Genomic DNA, 19,618 nt, shown 5'->3' with positions numbered 1-19,618 from the left:
ATCAGTATACTTATCAGAAGTGCAATTAGTAAAACATGACATGACCCTACACCCAAAAAGGCTATAAAAATAAAGTATTTTTTTTTTACAGTGTAACAATATAAAAATAAACCTTTGGCCCTCAACAAAGGAAACGAAGTTTGCTGTTGCCCTCAATCTATACTAGAAACAGAAGAGTAAACAGCCTGAGTCTAGGCTATATCACTTAGATGACTGTCCCTCCTGTCGAAATTTGATCTCAATCTCAATGTTGGGGGTGGGGCCAAATGGGAGATGTTATTGGGGGGTGGGTCAGAAACTTCATGAATAAATTAATACTCTTCCTCAGGCATGCTTCAGTTCTCATCCTATTTGTTTCCCCAAGGGCTGGTTGTTAAAAAAGAGCCAGGGCACCTCCTTCTACCCTTTTCTCCTCTCTCATGTGCACAAGCTGGCTCCTCTTTGTCTTCTGCTATGAATGGAAGTAGCCTAAGGCCTTCACTAGAAGCAGATTGTGGTGCCATACTTCTTGAACAGCCAGCAAAACTGTGAGATAAATCAAACTCTTTATAAATTACCTAGCCTCAGGTATTCTTATATAGCAACACAAAACAGACAAGGCAGTCAACTCACCAATAATAAGAATCAGTCCCATGATCAACTTCCCTCTAGAAGGGTTTTTTAATCTTTCTTGCAAATTAGAACATATTATCCCCAAAATATACAGACCTAATGTCAGGAAGAAATAAAATTCTTAATGAACAATACCGCCAAATCAGATAAAGGATGTTGTAATTACAAGTCTTTTGACTAGTTACAAAAGCATCAAAAATGGTCAAAAAATAACCTTAAGGTTGTAAAGAGCTTTTAATTCATCAGTCCCCTCATAACAAGAAAAAAAATAGAGGAAAAAAAACTGACAATCAACAACTCTTCTTAGAGCCATCAGAGAATTGAGGTCAGAGGGCAAACTGCTGCTCTAAAAACTGGAGAGAGAGACAGGCAGATAGATACAGAGAATCACAGTGTGTGGGAAACAGAAGCGCAGGAATGCAAGCTCTTAAGTGAAGCCAGCATCAGTAGGAACACCTTAAACAGTAATTGTAGACTAGCTTGAGAGTTAAAAACTGCAAGGGGACCAGTCTTAGAGGGGTCCCTATACTTTCTTGAGTTTTACCTCCAGAAGCCCTACCAGGTTCTCATGGTAAAGATCTGAAAAAATCTCCTCCTGCTTGCAGCAGGGGAAGAAGAAAACCATTTTGAAATATGCCAGGGGCTTTCTGTTTCTCTTAAAAGACATTCCAGAAAACGAAACTATTTTACCAGAACCTAACCAACTGGGCTTTTAGATCGCCTAACCTACTAGGGTTTTACAGTGCCTAACCAACCTGAGGGAAGGGAAATACCGAACTCCAGCCCCATCTATCCTTTGACAGGGAAAAAGAGATAGATATCCAACTCAGGCTCACAGTTGGTAGAGGGCAGAGGGATGAGGGGGAAAGTTCTATAGTCTTGAGTTCTATAGTCCTGAAATCTAATTACAGGACTACAGAATTTTCACCCGCATCCCTCTACCCTTACCACCACATCAATACAGCTCTTGTACAACACAAGATTACAACTTAAAAACCTGCAAGCCTCAGACCTCATTTAAGAATTCTTTACAAAATTCCAAAGACAACAGGGCAGATAAAAGCAAAGACACTAGAAGACATTTTAGCCTCTGATAGTAATAGTGGTGGCTTTCTGGTACAGGGAGGCCACAGGGAGAAAGCGGACAGCCCCCTCCTCCCCTCCAACAGCCTACTGCCCTCAATGCAGCACAGTTAGGCAGAGAGGGGCCCGATGCAGAGCTGAGGCTGAGCTCAGGGACCTGAGGCAAGAAGTGGGAGCAGTGCCCACTTCAGGGACTGGCCAGTGACACAGCCACTGCACTCACCTTACTGATGGTGCCAGGTTCCTGGGTCTCAGGAGGAGGCTCTGCACAGGGCCACCTGGGGCCACATCCCCAGTGTTCACCCCACATCAGGCAACTGTTAAGCCTGCCACTCCCAACAGTCATATCACACAGTGATCTGCTCTGCTCAGGCCACCCCTGAGTGCCAGGGCAACTGGGGTAGCCCCTGGCGATGTCACCCCTGCCCCAGACGCCAGCCCAGGCCTAGCAAGGATCTGGAGTTCCCGCCCCAGGCTACAGGGGGGCGCAGCCAGGGCTTCATGCTCCACAGTGCCAGTAAGAACCAGGAGCAGGCAGAAGCTCAAGCCACCTAAGCCTGGGTGGTAGACCCAGGCTTCCATGTGCTCTTGGGGACTGGGAGCAGGCAGGAGCCCTGTTCCCCTACCCCATGTAGCTGCAGCTACCCAAGTCAAGGTTGTGGACCCAGGCTTCCGTGTGCTCTTGGGGGCTCAGGAAGGCTCCCCTGGCCCCTGCAGACTCGGAAATGCCTGTTCCCACTGCCAGTTCCTGCTGCCACTTCCCGCATCAGCTCCAATCTGGGAGGTTCTCAGAGCAGGGTTGGAGCCAAGCCTAGACACCATCACAGCCCAGCAGGGTATGCACATGCTCAGGCCCTGACTCCTCCCCTCTGGGGAAGCTGAGGTAGGCGAGCCACTCTGCGCTGGCCTGCAGGTGCCAGGCACAAACAGCCTGGGCGCCATGGAAGGTGGCAAGAGGCAGAGAGGCTCCTGGATAGAAGGGGGCAGGTCCCCCGTAAGACACCACCTTCAAGCCAGGGAGGGTCTGAAGGTTGGGGGCCAGGCTGCCAGACCCACAGATTGGAATGGGGACTTGTGGTGCCTTTTTCCAGCCCACTCATGGCCACCAATGTATCAACTGGCACACACCTCCTCCCCTCTGAGGTCCATAAAAGCCCCGGGATCAGCCACAGCAGGGGAGAGGACTAGATAGCCAGATGACCAGCTGCAGAGAGAAGGTATCCTCTCAGCTGAAAGCTGGGAAATCAATGGGAAACTGCCTAAAAGAGGAGCCACTCACTCCAGGGCCTCCTCTCTGCTGAGAGCTGAACACTGGATAAGATGACCTGTCTACAGAAGGGGCTGCCCCCTGCAGGTCTCCTCTGAGCTGTTCTAACACTCAATAAAGCTTGTCTTCGTCTTGCTCACCCTCCACTTGTCTACATACCTCATTCTTCCTGGACATAGGGCAAGAACTAGGGCAAAGGTGTTAGTGGCCACAGAGGTTTCTAGCCAGAAATGCAACACCCTAAATATCCCATAATATTTGCTTCTGATACCACAGCCAGAGTAAACATGGCCTGACTTCTAAACAGATAAACATAAAACCTCACACTAAAGGCCTATTTACCTCAGTTCCTTTTACCTGATACGTTCTGACTGGCTATGAAAAAAAATTATGAGGCATTGTAAAGGTAAAAAATACAATCTGAAGAAACAAAACAAGCCTTGAAAACAGACTCAGATGTGGCAGGAATTTTTACCAGGAATTGTCAAATTACCCAGGAATTTTTAATTTTTTTTAATATGTTTTGAGACAGAGTCTCACTGTTACCCAGTCTGGAGTGCAGTGGTGATCCACAGTTCACTGTAGCCTTGAACTCCTAGGCACAAGCGATCTTCCCACCGCAGCTTCTCAAGCAGGTAGGACTACAGGTACATGCCACCATGCCCAAATAAGTTCTTTTTTTTTAAGACCAGCCTGGGCAACATTGGAGATCCTGTCTCTACATTTTTTTTAATTAGCCAGGTACAGTGGCACACACCTGTAGTCCTAGCTACTGGAGAGGCTGAGGAGGGAGGATCACTTGAGCCCAAGAGTTCAAGGCTGTAGTGAGTTATGATCATGCTACTACTGCATTCCAGCCAAGGTGACAGAGTAACAACCTATGGAAAGAAAGGAAGAGGAAAGAGAAGCAAAAAATAGTGAAGGGGGGAGGTGAGGAAGAGGAGTGTACAAATCAATAATACTATAACAGGAAAGAATGTCTTTAGTGACACCAAACTAAGAAGTTCAGAGAACAACTAGCAAGATAAACACCAAAATATTTACATATAGACAAATGATAGGAAAACTGCAGAAAATCAGACAAAGAGAAAACTAAATCAAAAGAAAAACTTTAATCTTTTACTCATTAAAACCAGTAAGATATCTCGAAAGACACAAGAGGTAAAGAAAAAAAATCAACACACACAGAAAACATCTTATCCACAGAGAAATAAAGAATTAGATCGAACTTTGTCTTCAGAAACCATGCAAGCAAAGAGTGAAGTGAAATATTTAGTGTTTTAAATAAAAAAGTCCTTTCTGTTGGAACTGCCATGCCATCTTCCAGTAATTCACCAAAATGATGAACACAAAGGAAAAGAGGAAAGGCACCTGATACATATTCTCTAGGCCTTTTAGTAAACATGGGAGTTGTTCCTTTGGCCAAGCATAAGCAAATCTATAAGAAAGGTGATATTGTAGACATCAAGGGAATAGGTACTGTTCGAAAAGGAACGCCCCACATGTGTTACCATGGCAAAACTGGAAGAGTCTACAATGTTACCCAGCAGGCTGTTGGCACTGTTGTAAACAAACAAGGGCAAGATTCTTGCCAAAAGAATTAATGTCTGTATTGAGCACATTAAGCACTCTAAAATCCAAGATAAGAGCCAAGATAGCTTCCTGAAACGGATAAAGGAAAATGATCAGATAAAGAAAGAAGCCAAAGAGAAAGGTTCCTGGGTTCAACTGAAGCACCAGCCTGCTCCACCCAGATAAGCACACTTTGTGAGAACCAATGGGAAGGAGCCTGAGCTGCTGGAACCTATTCCTTTGAATTCATAGCATAATAGATGTTTAAAAAATAAATAAATAAAAGACTTCTGAAGTGGCCAGGCACAGTGGCTCATGCCTATAATCCCCGCACTTTTGAGAGGCCGAGGCAGGGAGATCATGAGGTCAGGAGTTCGAGATCGACCTGATCAATATGGTCAAACCCCGTCTCTACTAAAAATGACAAAAACTTGGCCAGGCATGGTGGCATACACCTGTAGTCCCAGCTACTCAGGAGCCTGAGGCAGGAGGATCACTTGAACCCAGGAGACGGAGACTGCAGTGAGCCGAGATCACATGGGTGACAAAGTGAGACAAGGTCTCAAAAATAATATAACGTAACATACACCGCTAGACTGAAGAGAAAAAAAAAAACTAGAATTCCTGTAGAATCCCAGCAAAATCATCCTTCAAAAGAAGAAATGAAGACTTTCTCAAATAAAAACTGGGAGAAATGAAACCCAATAGACACGACTTGAAAGAAATGTTAACAGAAGTTATTCAGAAAGAAGGAAAATAATGTAGATCAGAAATATGTATTACAAAAAGAAAGGAAGAGGGTAGAGAAAAAATAAAGGTAAAATTAAATCTTTTATTTTTCTGATCCTTAATTCGACTAACAGATAACAACTTGTTCAAAATAATTATAGCAACAATATATTTAGTGACTGTAAATTATGGAAAAGTGAAACAACAGCAATGTTAAAAGGAATTGACAATACTGTGTTATAAGGTACTTGCACTACACATGAAGGGGTATAGTGTTATTTAAAAAGTGAACTTGGATTAGTTTAACTGTGTAATTATTGCAAACTCTGGGGCAACCACTAAAAAGTAATTTTATTATTTATTTATTTGTTGAGACAGAGTCTCACTCTGTCACCCAGGCTAGAATGCAGTAGTGCAATTTCAGCTGACTGCAACCTCCATCTCCCAGGTTCAAACAATTGTCTTGTCAACCTCGGGCCACCACGTCCAGCTAGTTTTTGTATTTTCAGTAGAGACAGGATTTTACAATGTTGGTCAGGCTGGTCGGGAACTCCTGACCTCAGGTGATCCACCCACCTCAGCCTCCCAAAGTGCTGGGATTACAGGGGTGAGCCACCAGGCTCAGTCTAAAAAATAATTTTAAATAAGTATAATTGATATTCTAAAACAGGAAACAAAATGGAATCACAGGCCAGGTGCGGTCACTCACGCCTGTACTTTGGGAGGCTGAGGCGGGCAGATCACCTGAGGTTGGGAGTTTGAGACCAGCCTGACCTACATGGTGAAACCCTGTCTCTAAAACAATTAATTAATTAATTAATTAATTAATAAAACAAAATGGAATCATATAAAATGTTCAAATAAAATGAAGAAGGCAGAAATAGAATGAAATACAAAAAAAGAAAGAACAAGGACAATGAGTAGAAAACAGTTATAAATACAGTAGATATTAATCCAACTATATCAATAATTAGTTTAAACACTGTGGTCTAAATACACCAGTTAAAAGATACATGCTGTCAAGAATAGATCTAAAGACAACACCCTACTATACAATGTCTACAAAAATCCCACTCTAAAAATGAAGACAGATTAAAAGTAAAGGGATGGAGAAGATAGGCTATGCTAAACCTAATAAAAAGAAACTTGGAATGGCTATATTCATTTCTGACAGAGCAAGCTTCAGGCCAAGAAAAATTATCAGTGACAGAGGGGCATTACATAATAACAGATGGTCAATCTGTTACTATTCACCAAGAAGACATAATTATCTTTATATGTATGCACCTAACAAGAGTGTCAAAATACATAAGGTATAATAAAAACTGATAGAACTACAAGGAGAAACACATGAATTCATTATTATAGTTGGAGCTTTGACAACCCTCTATCAGTAATCGACAGAAGCAGGAAATCAGGAAAGTATCGTAGAGTTGACGACACCATCAATCAACTGGATCTAACTGACATTTATAGAACACTTCATCCAGCAACAGCAGGATACACATTCTTCTGAAATCCACAGGGAACATTTCACAAACATAGACTACAAAATATACCTTAACAAGTTTAAAAAAATAGACACCATACAAATAGACACACCACAGTGGAATTAAACTAGTTAAATTAAACAAAAAAATTGCTGGAAAATCTCAAAATATTTGGAGATGTTTAAACAGCTCACTTACAAATAACTCATAGGACAAAAACATAGTCTTGAGAAATTATAAAATATTTTAAACTAAGTGTACATGAAAATAAAACACCAAAATTTATGGCCGGGCGCAGTGGCTCATGCATGTAATCCCAGAACTTTGAGAGGCCAAGACAGGAGGATCACCTGAGGCTAGGAGTTCCAGACCAGCCTCGGCAACATAATGAGACCCCATTTCACAAATAAACAAATAAATAAATAATTGTGGGATGCAGCAAAGCAGCACTAAGAGATTAATTTATAGCACTGAATATATTTGTTTAAAAAAAGAAGAAAGATAAAATTAATCATCTAAGCTTTTAATTTAGGAAACTAGAAAATGAACAAACTAAATCCAAAGGAAGCAGAAGAAAGTAATAAAAATCAGAGCGAAAATCAGCAAAATTGAAAATAGGAAAATAAAGAAAATCAACAAAACTCAAAGCTGGTTCTATGCTTTTAAATCTGATAACTTAGGTGAAATGAACCAATCCCTTAAAAGACACAATCTAACAAAATTCACACAAGAAGAAACAGATAATCTGAATAAGCCTGTCAATTTTTTAAAACTGAATAAATAATTAATAACCTTCCAGAATAGGAAGCACTACACTCAGATAATTCACTCATGAATTCTATCAAATATTTAAGGAACAAATGATACCAATATTCTACAATCTGTAGAAGCAGAGTGAGCACTTCCTAACTCATTCTCAGAGGCCAACATTACCCAGATAATAAGCCCAAGTAACAGTCTTACAAGAAAGGAAAATTACAGACCAGTATCTTTCATGAACACAGAGGCAAACGTTCTCAAAAATTTTAGCAAATCACATTATACACCACAACCAAGTAGAGTATATTCCAAGTATACAAAATTTGAAAATCAATCAATGCAATCTAGGAAACAGAAACAAACCATATAATCAGATCATATCAGTAGATGCATTAGAAGTATTTGATAAAATCCTACATCAATTAATAATTAAATATTCCCAGCAAACTAGAAATAGAGGATTTCCTCCACTTGATAAATAAAATTTACAAAAAAACCTTACAGCAAGCACCATACCTAATGGTGAGAAACCAGAAGCTTTCCCCCTAAGATCAGGAACAAGGTAAGGATTTCCCTTCTTATCACTCCTATTCAACATCATACTGGACTAATGCAATCAGACAAGAAAAGGACATAAAAGGTATACAAATTGATAAGGAAGAATAAAACTCTGTTTGCAGATGACATGATCATCTATGTAAAAAAAAAAATCCCAAAGTACTGACCAACAAAGTCCTGGAAATAATAAGCAATTATAACAGATTACAAGATAAAAGGGGGGATATATAAGGGAACTCTCTGTACTTTCTTTTCAATTTCACTATAAACCTAAAACTGCCCCAAGAAATAAAATATATTTTTTAAAAAATAGATTAAACAACTTTCCAATTAAACAACTTTCACAGTAATACATTAATTCAGTACAGGTGCTCAAGAAAAATATATGTTCAGCCAGGCACCACGGCTCACGCCTGTAATCCCACCACTTTGGGAGGCCGAGGCAGGTGGATCACAAGGTCAGGAGTTTGAGACCAGCACGACCAATGTAATGAAACTCCGTCTCTAATAAAAATACAAAAATTAGCTAGGCATGGTGGTGAGTGCCTGTAATCCCAGTACTCAGGAGACTGAGGCAGGAGAATCACCTGAACCTGGGAGGCGGAGGTTGTGGTGAGCCAAGATCACGCCACTGCACTCTAGCCAGGGCAATAGATCAAGACTTCATCTCAAAAAAAAAAAAAAAAAAAAAAGAGAGAGAGAGAAAAGAAAAAATATGTGTGTGTTTGACATGGTTTTCCTCCTTTGTTTCCTTTTTTCCCCAATGGGGCTACAGGGGTGGCTGGGGGAGCCAGGGAGAATCTCTCTAATTTCTCAAGCATCTATGAGTCCAACAAAACACAACATGGAAAGTAAAGACTACACATCATAAAAGTGAATAATTCAAACATCTCCATACCATATTTTGAAAATCTGTACCAACTCATAATTCTCTGAAACTAGAAAATATTTCTTCTAAGTTGTAGGAACCTTATTTTCCTGATAATATGAGTATACCAATTCTGAAGCCTAAAACAAGAAGGAAAAGTCCAAGGAAGAGAGTTTAATCCAGGCTTGGATGATCAGCCACCGTGATCCTAGGAATGAAGAAAAAAAGAAAATCTTCTCAAGAATCATCAAAATAGCCCACACCAAAAGGTCAAGTTACTCTAAGTAACTCCTTAATATTCATTTCTTTAACATTAAGAAAATATAGTAGCCAGGCACAGTGGCTCACTCCTGTAATCCCAGCACTTTGGGAGCCTGAGGAGGGGAAACTGCTTGAGCACAGGAGTTCAAGATCAGCCTGGGCAACATGGTAAAATTCCGTCTCTACAAAAAATATAAAAAAGTAGCCAGGCATGGTGGTGTGCACCTGCAGTCCCAGCAAGTCTGGAGGCTGGGATGGGAGGATCACCTGAGCCAAGGAGGTCAAGGGTGCAGTGAGCCATGACTATGCCAATGCCCTCCAGCCTGGGCAATGCAGTGAGGCCCTGTCTGGAAGGAAGTTGGGAAGTTGGGAGGGAGGGAGGGAGGGAAGGAGGGACAGACGGACAGACAGACAGACCGACATTCTTCTACTTTTTTAATTGACTAGAATAGAAATGTGAATAGAAATATGATAGATGCGTATCTTTTTATTATTGTAATTATCGCATCTATTTAATTTCCATATTCTGTCTGTTTTAATATTTTTTTTCAGGTATTGCTAGAGTGTTACTGCTAATTCTATATTCTATTGTATCTTCTAAAATTAATCAAATAAATTACCATTGTTATAACACCTAGTGAGAGTCTCTGAATTGCCCAAATATCCAATATGAAAACACTTAGTACAATTTGTGTGTAATGGAAGGGCTACATAAAGGAAGATCCTTAACTTCAAGTGGTAAGAGAATCCCATCACCCCCTCTATATGGTTTTGAATTTCTTTCATATGGAATGAATAAAAATCCTCTTTTCTCCTATTTCAGTAACTTTTGTCCAGATCAAAAAACATTGGTTCAACCTATATTTATACTTATCAATATGTAGACACTGTTCATTTGTACCTTCAAAGAATAAGCACATACTGTACAAACACAGCGGGTTTTGGTAGTACCAAGGAATTTCCTTTTTTAGTGCCCACAATATCTATATGAAGTAATTACTACATACTTTCAACATGATTCAAGGAAAGAATTCAAATATAATACTACAGTGACCTATTCAAAACATAAAGAAAATTAAATAGCACATGAATCACTTACACCTAGAACTCTAACACCATGCTCCACCTCACAGTATGATTACCATTCTCTAGTAAGAATTTTTTTTAAGATCTCTTGACCACAAGAATGACATGACAGACAAGCGTGGACAATGAAGGCAAAACTCTCTCATATTCACTTCAGGAAAAGTTATTTAATTTTGTGAACTCAGCCTGAGAGTACAGCATTTTTCTAACTTCAAGTGACCTGAAGAATGCTCCTCTTCCAAATATACTATTCAAGTTGAAAACCAAAATGGTAAGTCAGAGAGATCAGGGCAAACAGCATGTTTACCTAATGTCTTCATTAATGATCTTCACCCAAATAAACAAATTAATTTATGCATGCTACATTCACAAGTTAGAGCCTATCTGATTAGCACTTAAAGCATTCTCCAGTCTCTCTTTACTCTGTGACTCCTACAAAACTAATATTAATATGGTATGTAGCAGGCACTCAACAATTACAGAACATTAGAATCTGAGAACTAGAAATATGTTAAAGATCATTTGGTTTACTCTTCTTCTCTTTTACAGGCCTCATGAGGAAAACAATTCCCTCCATGAGGGAAACTGAAACCAACCCAACAGTCCCACAGACGGTTCTTTTGGCACAAAAGTATCAAAGAACTGAAACCAGATCACCCCACCAGATGCCAGATGCCTCATTCACTATGATTGCTTCCTTGCCCCTCCCAAGTTCCTGTTTCCTTACACATTGTTATAATATATTTCTTCCCTGCTAAATAAACCCAGTTATAGTCAATCAGGGAGATGGAATTGAGACTGAGCTCCCATTTTCTCAGCTGTCGCACCTGACTACATCTTTCTTCCTTGACAATACTTGTTGTCTCAATGATTGGCTCTCTATGTAGCAAGCAGCAGAACCTAGACTGAACCCCTGGTGTTTCAGAAACAAACTAATAGCTGAAGAAGATAGCAACTTTCTTAAGCTGGTTAAAAATAGAGCAAAACTAAGGTACTCTGAGTTCCAGACTGGTTTTCTTTCTACTATACCATGCTGTTGTCAAGAACTCTGAAGAACCGAAGATTTTACCCTACATGCAAGCTAACATCAGTCTGCCATAGTTTCATGGACACTGAGAGTGAACACCATCTACCTACATACCGTTGGGACACTGAGGATTGAAACTACATGCCCCCTATACTGAATTAAATAAGTGTCCTTCCCAAAATTTATAACTGCTGGAAATACGGTCTTTGCAGATACAATCAAGTTGATACAATGTCATTCTTGATTATGATGAACCCTAATACATGATGGTATACTTTTAAGAAGGAAATTTGAACACAGACATACATAGAGGGAAGATGTCATGTGAATACTGAGGTAGAGATGAGAGTTATGCTACCACAAGTCAAGAAACACCAAGGATTTCTGGCATCCACCATAAGCTAGAAGGAGGAAAGGATTCTTACTTAGAGCCTTCAGAGAGAATGTGGCCCTGCCAACACCTTGATTTCAGACTGCTAACCTTCAAAATTGTGAAAGAATAAACTTCTGTTATATTAAGCCACCCAGTTTACAGTGCTTTGCTACAGCAGCCCTAATACACTCACAAACACAGCTTTCTATGCACATTAATGTGACTTTACCAGTCCACTGCCTTAATTAGCATAACTGCTACTCTAGGAGACTCTTGCAGAAATATAATGTGATTGTTCATTATAGACCTTCTGGAAAGACCCATCAACCCTCCTGCAGTTTTCAAAATCTTTATCTTACTGTTTCCACCAAAGCTAAACTGTTTAATCATGATATCTACCCAATCCTAATCAAGCCCCATTGCTACCACTAAAAGATCCATCTTAAACCAAACTTCACATTCTCAAATTTTGACCTAAGACACTACCAAAGATCTTTCAAGGCGGTGTTCTCCCTTACCACAATAAGAAATAAACTCAGGTTTGTTTTATCAATAGGATGTATTAGTGATATCTGGTAAGCTAGTATCAGATAATACTGGCAGAAGTTATGACATTCTTAGGTCAGAAACAAGGAACAGTTTACTACTCACAACAGTAACATAGACAGAGTACCACATTTTGTACTGGTTCCTCAGGCTCTAATTCCTAAAGGCCAATAAAAGGAAAACCAAGTGCACATACTATGGGTTGCATTACAGGACAAGAAAACCTAAGCTTATGAAACTCCAATCTTTAAAAGGAGCTACAAGCAAATATGCCCAACATTTTCCCCAGAGAGATTATCTTAATTATCCTGCACAGCAAAGAAATGTGCCATCTGTCCTAACGGAAGCACTATTTATATCTTCGTAGCCTATTTGCTAAACAGATTTCTTTGAAAAAGACAGCCCCCAACAAAAGCTATCAATACTCTGCTCAGCAAACGTGCAGAAACAGAAGAGACCTGTAAGACTGAAGAGAAATGTCTCCCAATACCTATTTCCTTTGTCCTAAAAGACTATAAAGATTTTTAGAGAATCAAGATAAAATTGCTACAATACGATGAGAAGATGTTTCCAGAGAAAACATATAGAACAAAAACATATACTTTCTTCTCTCAATAATCTGTATAAACTAAAACCACTTCAACTAAGTCACAATCTTATAACAAGCCTATATATCAAATATCCAAAAATAAATACTTATGATATGTTTGGATCCTATTTTCATTTTAAAATGTTCCATTTCTAGAAAAGTATCTTAAGTTTTTATTTTAATTTTATTATTTTTTAACATTTTAAAATATAATGTTATTTTATTGTTTTAGTTTTTGGCTGTTTCTCACTGTGAATCAAATTGTATCACTAATTTCCAAAGCCTGGAAGTGTTCATGAAATAGAAGAAACCAGTAGTTTTAAACTTCACCAATTATACCTGACTGTAATGTGGACCTTAATGACTTTTTTTGTAAATAAGAAAATAAAGACACAGAGAGGTGAGATGGTAAGCTTTTACTCATACAACTATTTGGAGACACTGCAGTGTAGGGTTCATTTTACTCATCATTCTCTCTCTCCTTATCCTGGGATCATTGCTTAACCAAACAGGTAAGATAAAGTTAAATTACTCAATTTAATATTCTTTACAAAACTCAGTTTTTGTTTATTTCTTTTGCAGTTAATTTTAAGCTAAAACAGGCTATTATTTAAACGGTACAAGATAGGATTTCAATTTTCAAATATGAAAAAAATATGCTAATATTGAATATGTAGCTAGAAAAATCTAAACTTTTTATTTTGTTAACAACCACAAAAAATTTTTTGTGAATTAAAGTATATTAAATTTAAATACAACTTTAATTTTCATAAATACTTTAGATAAATATTGACCTTAGGATTCTGGTTTAAAATCTAAATACCCTAAAATCATGAAGAAATCATGATTTCTGAGCACAGCATTATCTTTGACTCTGTGCTGCATTTGACCATTGAACAAATAACTATTCTCTTTCAGAAATATCTCTAAAATGCTCTGACTCTGCCTAAAATGTTTTGTCTATTTAAGAAATGTTCTCTGACCGGGCACAGTGCCTCACATCTATAATCCCAGCACTTCAGGAGGCTGAGGCAAGCAGACTGCTTGAGCCAAGAAGTTCGAGAGCAGCCTGGTCAACGTGGCAAAACCCTATCTCTTCTAAAAATACAAAAATTAGCCCAGCAAGGTAATGCACATCTGTAATCCCAGCTACCTGGAAGGCTGAGGCATGAGAACCGCTTGAACCCAGGAGGCAGAGGTTGCAGTGAGCGGAGATTAAGCCACTGCACTCCAGCCTGAGTAACAGAGTGAGATTTGGTCTTAAAAAAAAAAAAAAAAAAAAAAGTTTTTAAAAAATGTTTTCTGAGAACACAATACGGGAGGCCATATATCTAGAGAGATACTATGAAAGTTGCATAACTGACCTAAAAATGTTCAGAAACAAGAGAACAATTTAAGTAAGTCTTTTGGTGTCCAGGCTTAAAAACTAGAATCTAAACCATCCAACTTTTTCTGAGTCAGAGCATAATACTTTCTCAAGACCTTTTTATTTCTATAACAAATAATGAACTACAGTTTCCTTATAAATACTCAAATAGGTTATCAAGCTACTTTTTGAGGTCATTAATTTCCCCAAGGCAGAAAGACAGTTTCCATCACTTTCATCCTATTCATTCAAGAAAGTTTAAATTGACTTTTTCATGTCCAACCTTTACCCTCTTTAAGTATGTTTTTAAGATAGGAGAATCCTAATTTACTTGACTTTTATAAATGACTTTTGAAGCTACCTATATGAAGCTTAACGATATAAATCTACTTTTATATTTCTGATCTACCACTGTATTCAAGAAAGCTATCTATTATCTCTAAAATCAGAAAACACCACAAGTTCCAACATATTCCCTTTCTAATAATTTTACATCATTTCTCATTCTATATTCAAAATGACAATCAATTCCAAGTCTCTTCCCCTAGCCACAATGTCTGTTAAATTGTGTTCTAGTTATTTTTTAATAACATTTTTAAAAAGAAATGCAACCACGGCCTAAAAGGCAACAGTTAAAACATTACAGCCCTTTAACATCAGCAGCAACAAAAAGTAACTTCTATTAATAAAAAATATATGGGGTTTGGGGATGAAGAGAGGTTGATTGATGGGTACAAACATACACTTAGAAGAAATAAGACCTGGTGTTCAGTAGATCAATGGGGAGTTAACATTAGTTGATTGTACATTTCAAAATAGCTAGAAGAGATTAATTCAAATGTTCTTAATGTAAAGAAAAAAATAAATATTTAAGGTAACAGATATTCTAATTACCCTGATTTGATTGCATAAAGGCATCAAATTATCACATGTACCCTGAAAATATGTACATCTAATATGTATCAATGTAAAAAAATTTTTTAAACACAGAATCACATTTTTGTTTTTTAAATATGACTGCAGCAGTTTTATGATCATCAAAAACTAGAAACTGCCTAAATATCCATAAACAGGTAAATGAATAAATTAATTATGGTATATCCAAACAGTGGAACACTACTCAGCAATAAAAAAAAAAAAAAAACTACTGATAAACAGCTACTGATGCACACAGCAACATGAATAAACCTCAAATACATTATTCTAAGTGAAAGAAGCCAGGATTTAAAAACTACATATTACATGATTCCAATTAAATGACAAATTAGAAAAGGGAAACTATAGGGATAGAAAGCAGAACAGTAATTGCTAGAAACAGGGGTAGAAGGAGAGGTTAACTACCAATGGGCAACATGAGCAAATTTGGAAGGTTTGGAAAATGTTTTAACTGTGGTAACAAATATATATTTGTCAAAATTAATAGAATGAACATTAAAAATAAATTTTAAAAAATGTTAACGTATGACTGAAATCTGGACAAGAATACCTTTAAAAGCCAGCTACTAAAAATGTCAGAAATGTTTAAGATGAATTGCTTATTTTTAGTACCAAATATGCCATATAACGATGCCAAAAGCTCAATGTACTGCTTTCAACCACAACTGGTTTTATCCAGCCCATAAAGTACAAAAAAAAACTATTTAAAAGTAAAAGATTTTTCAATTTATGCAGTGAATATTGTACACAGTAGTCAGTCAGAAAATGTTTCTTAACTAATAAACAAGTCAACAGACTTTCAACTGACTTGGCCTTTCTACTTTACTGGTACTCACAACATATGGAGTTTTAATCACAAAACTATCTATTTCTCAAAACATTAAAATATAATTACAAGAAGGAAGTGCTGTCCACAAAATACACTAACCTGAATTTGTCCAGTTAATCAATAAAGGCAATAAATCACTTTATCTTGAACAAAAAGACCATTAGGGTCATGGATGTCCTCTGAGCAAAAGCAGCAACCTGGAACAAAAGAAAAATATATGACATTCAGCCCTACTCAAGTTTCAGTTAGCATTATATATTTTTTTAAATCCCTTTAACTTTTCCTTATGTAGCCCGTCATAACATGCAAATTCACTTACTTTGTACACTGACTTATTCTGTAAGTAGCACTTTCCAAATGCCAACAAGGAATGGGTTTCCATTTTGCAAATTATACCCAAACTCGGTAACAGTGGCTTAATTTGCTTCATATTTCAACTGAAAGTAAGTTAGCGCTCATATAACTTGCTTTTTGAACATAAAATTATTTAACTTTGTCTATCTTTTAACATAAAAGGCATTCAGAAATGTACATCTTTTCAGATAACGGCTCAAAATCTTTTGTATTTCCCCACAATTTTGTATGACACCTTGATCAGCTCTATAACCTAGTTTTTTACTATCTTCTAAACAAAATTCCACTAAAGCCAATTTATTTTTGCTTTCGTTCCATAGAATAATTTGTTTATTCTCAGCTGTCACCCTGCAATGCACCATTCCTTTAAAAAAAAAAAAAAAAAAACAAAAACGGATTTTTTTCTTCCTTTATCAATCAATGCATATATCCATCAACTTTCTCAAAATCCAGCCCATCTATACCTCCCTCCCTGAGAGCTGACATAATCATTCTATATTCCATTAATCTTTGCTAGAATATTTTGCAGCCTTATACATGCACCATCTCATGCAATCTTTTGATCAGGGACCCTTCTCCTACTTCTTTTGTTGCTGCTTCTCTCTCATCCAGTATCATGTTTGGCACACAGTTAGCAATCAATATGATTAACTGACAAGTGAAATGATCTTAATAAACATTCACACATCAAATGTTCACTGAGTGTGTACTGCAAATCACTAAGTACAAAAACTCAACAACAGTACAAAGACACAATACATTCTATGGAAATATGTCTTTCTGCCAGTTGCTTTACTGTTATGTCAACAACATGAGATTTTTATCTGACATTATTAATTGTGAGAAGCAGTTTTTTTCCAATGGCATCAAAGTCTACTGAAAACAATCTTAGGCAAATAGAACTCATAAAAGCAACATCACCAATTTAAACTCCTCCCGCCACAAAGGCAATGCAACTATTTTCTTTTTTTAAAAGATTTTAAAATTTATTTTGTTTTACTATATTGTAGAGACTGGGTCTCGCTATGTTGCCCATGCTGGTATCAAACTCCTGGGCTCAAATAATCCTCCTGCTCAGCCTCCCAAAGTTCTGGAATTGCAAGAATGAGCCTCCATGCCCAGCCTGTATTATGCTTTATTATTTACATTATCTCATCTCATAGATCTACTTGAAGAAGACACAGTCAACTATTCCCAAAGCCCATAAACATACAATTACTAAACACCCATTAAATCTAAAATCAGCAAAGGTTTATTGTGATTCCCCGTAACTTCACCCAAAAGTCTTTGCCAACTTCCACAATAATCCAATAGTATGAAATGTGTGCTTCCAGTCATTATGGAATAACTGGTAACAGATTTACCCTCAGATGGTAAGCAACTGCAAAACCAGACAAAATACGTAACAGTTTCCAGAGAGTGAACAACAATTAGCGTAGATCTGTGTTCCCTGAAACAAGAAAACAAACTAGATAAGCCCTATGACCACCTTGGTCTAGGTGGTCATGCCTAGAGACATGTTCTAGACATCACTGCCCACAGGGAGATTCAAAGCAGAATACAGAGTCTTGCTAACTTGTAGAGAACGGAGTTTGGAACAGTGGAGGTGGCAAAAATTACTGGAATAATATACCAGACAGGAGAAACTTATGCAGAAAAAAGCTACAGACATGTACATTGGGGTCCACTTGAGTCATCAACTTAATACTAATCTACACACACTTACAATGAAATTCCATAAGTTCAGACAAAAAAACATCTGCCAAGAGCTAAAATATGAACAACTCCGGGTTGACGCTGAGCTCAGAGACATTTGAATTCCATCCAGCCACAGAAGAGACATCTCTTTACACTCTAGGCAATAGGTACAGACAAGGAGGGCTAAATTTGTCCTAGAATAAAGATTACTCTAAAACGATCTTGACAGAGCTTAAAAACAAGCCTTGAAGGGACAATCTGATCCTCAACTTAACATCTGTAACCAACAGCCAGATTGGAAAACCTTATAATTGATGAAGCATAAAGTACTCAGAAGGGTTTTGCCTCAGTTGTGGGGAAAATTAGATTAAGTGGTTACACTTAACAAAGATTAAAAGCAATACATAAAAGTTAAAAAACACTTTCAAAGAACTGCAATACAGATGAGAAAAAAGTTCAAAAATATCTACCGTACTCAGGCTGGTGGCACGCACTTATGGTCCCAGCTACTCAAGAGGCTGCAGCAGGAGGATCACTTGAGCCCAAGAGTTCAATACTGCCGTGAGCTATGATCATGCTACTGCACTATAGCCTGGGCAACAGAGGAAGAACCCATCTCTTAAAAAAAAAAAAGAATACAGGATTATAAAAATGTTCAGCACCGAACAAGGTACGCTTTAAAATGTCTTATTTTACATGCCTGATATGCATCAATTAATTACCAAGCAGGTTAAACAAAATAAGGCAAGAAAATAGAGCCAGAAGGAGAACTGTCAATCAATCAAAACCAACCCAGAAATGACAGTGTTGATAGAATTTCAAGACTAGGACATTAAAAGTTATTATATATCTGTTCCATATGTTCTAAAAGCCAGAAGAAAGGTTAAGAATATTAAGTAAAGACACAGAACAAAAAAGACCCAAGTTGAACATCTAGAAATAAAAACTAGAATGTTGGAGATCCTCTTCCTGACACCTGTTGAATTAGGAAGTTTTTTGTCTGATGGATTCAGGCCCTACTCCTAGCCATGTGTGAGCTCTGAGTATTGTATTATTCTCTCAATTCCTTTTGGATGGTTCTTCCGCAGCCTCCACTCATTTCTCTACCAAATATTATCAGTAGTCAACTGAATTCTTGAAAGGAATTTCTACAAATCTGTGAAGTTCTGTCTCTTGCAGCTTTCCTTTCTCTCTCGTATCTTGTGAACTCTAGCTGCCGTGGTCCCCAGTCTCCCAGCTAGCTCTACCTCTTCAATACAGAGAAATCTCTAGGCTCCTCCTGGGTTCCACTGCTTTGTTTCATCCCTACAAACTCTCTCTAGGTAGGAGCTAGAGCAATTGTATGATCTCACCTAATTTGTTTCCCATCCCTCAGGGACCAATGCCTTTTGCTGTTTGATGACAAATGTCTTGAGAACTGTTGTTTCATTATTTCAGGAACAGGGGACAGAAAAAGTTTAGGCAGAAAAGGGTAGGTCCCAAGCGAAACCTCAACCCTCAAGCCAGAAGGCCTGAAACTGTGGCCCAAAGTGAGAACTTACACCTCTGTTTTCCAGTTCAAATGCTGCCTTTTCTTAAACCACCCATGGCCCTGCCCCATCCCACCCTGTGCCTA

The 19,618-nt window shown here is 38.0% G+C and overlaps 1 protein-coding gene across 8 annotated transcripts in view; it reads right to left on the bottom strand.

Annotated features, from left to right (window-relative positions):
- Nucleotides 1–19,618, bottom strand: part of FUT8 (fucosyltransferase 8) — a 486,032-nt gene that overhangs the window by 246,965 nt on the left and 219,449 nt on the right. For 7 of the 8 annotated variants that reach the window (XM_064374947.1, XM_064374953.1, XM_012438120.3 and 4 more), the window contains one exon: nt 16,051–16,148. The gene's annotated coding sequence lies outside the window, so the exon portion shown is untranslated. Of the gene's footprint in view, nt 1–8,968; nt 8,990–16,050; nt 16,149–19,618 lie in introns of those variants that run through there. The other variant, XM_064374951.1, reaches the window with a different exon arrangement.

Source organism: Aotus nancymaae, unplaced genomic scaffold, assembly GCF_030222135.1.
Source record: "Aotus nancymaae isolate 86718 unplaced genomic scaffold, 86718_ANA_hifiasm-v0.15.2.pri h1tg000011l, whole genome shotgun sequence".
Classification (NCBI taxonomy): Eukaryota; Metazoa; Chordata; class Mammalia; order Primates; family Aotidae; genus Aotus; species Aotus nancymaae.
The sequence above is the reverse complement of the archived record's forward strand: the minus strand, read 5'-3'. Positions and strand labels throughout refer to the sequence as shown.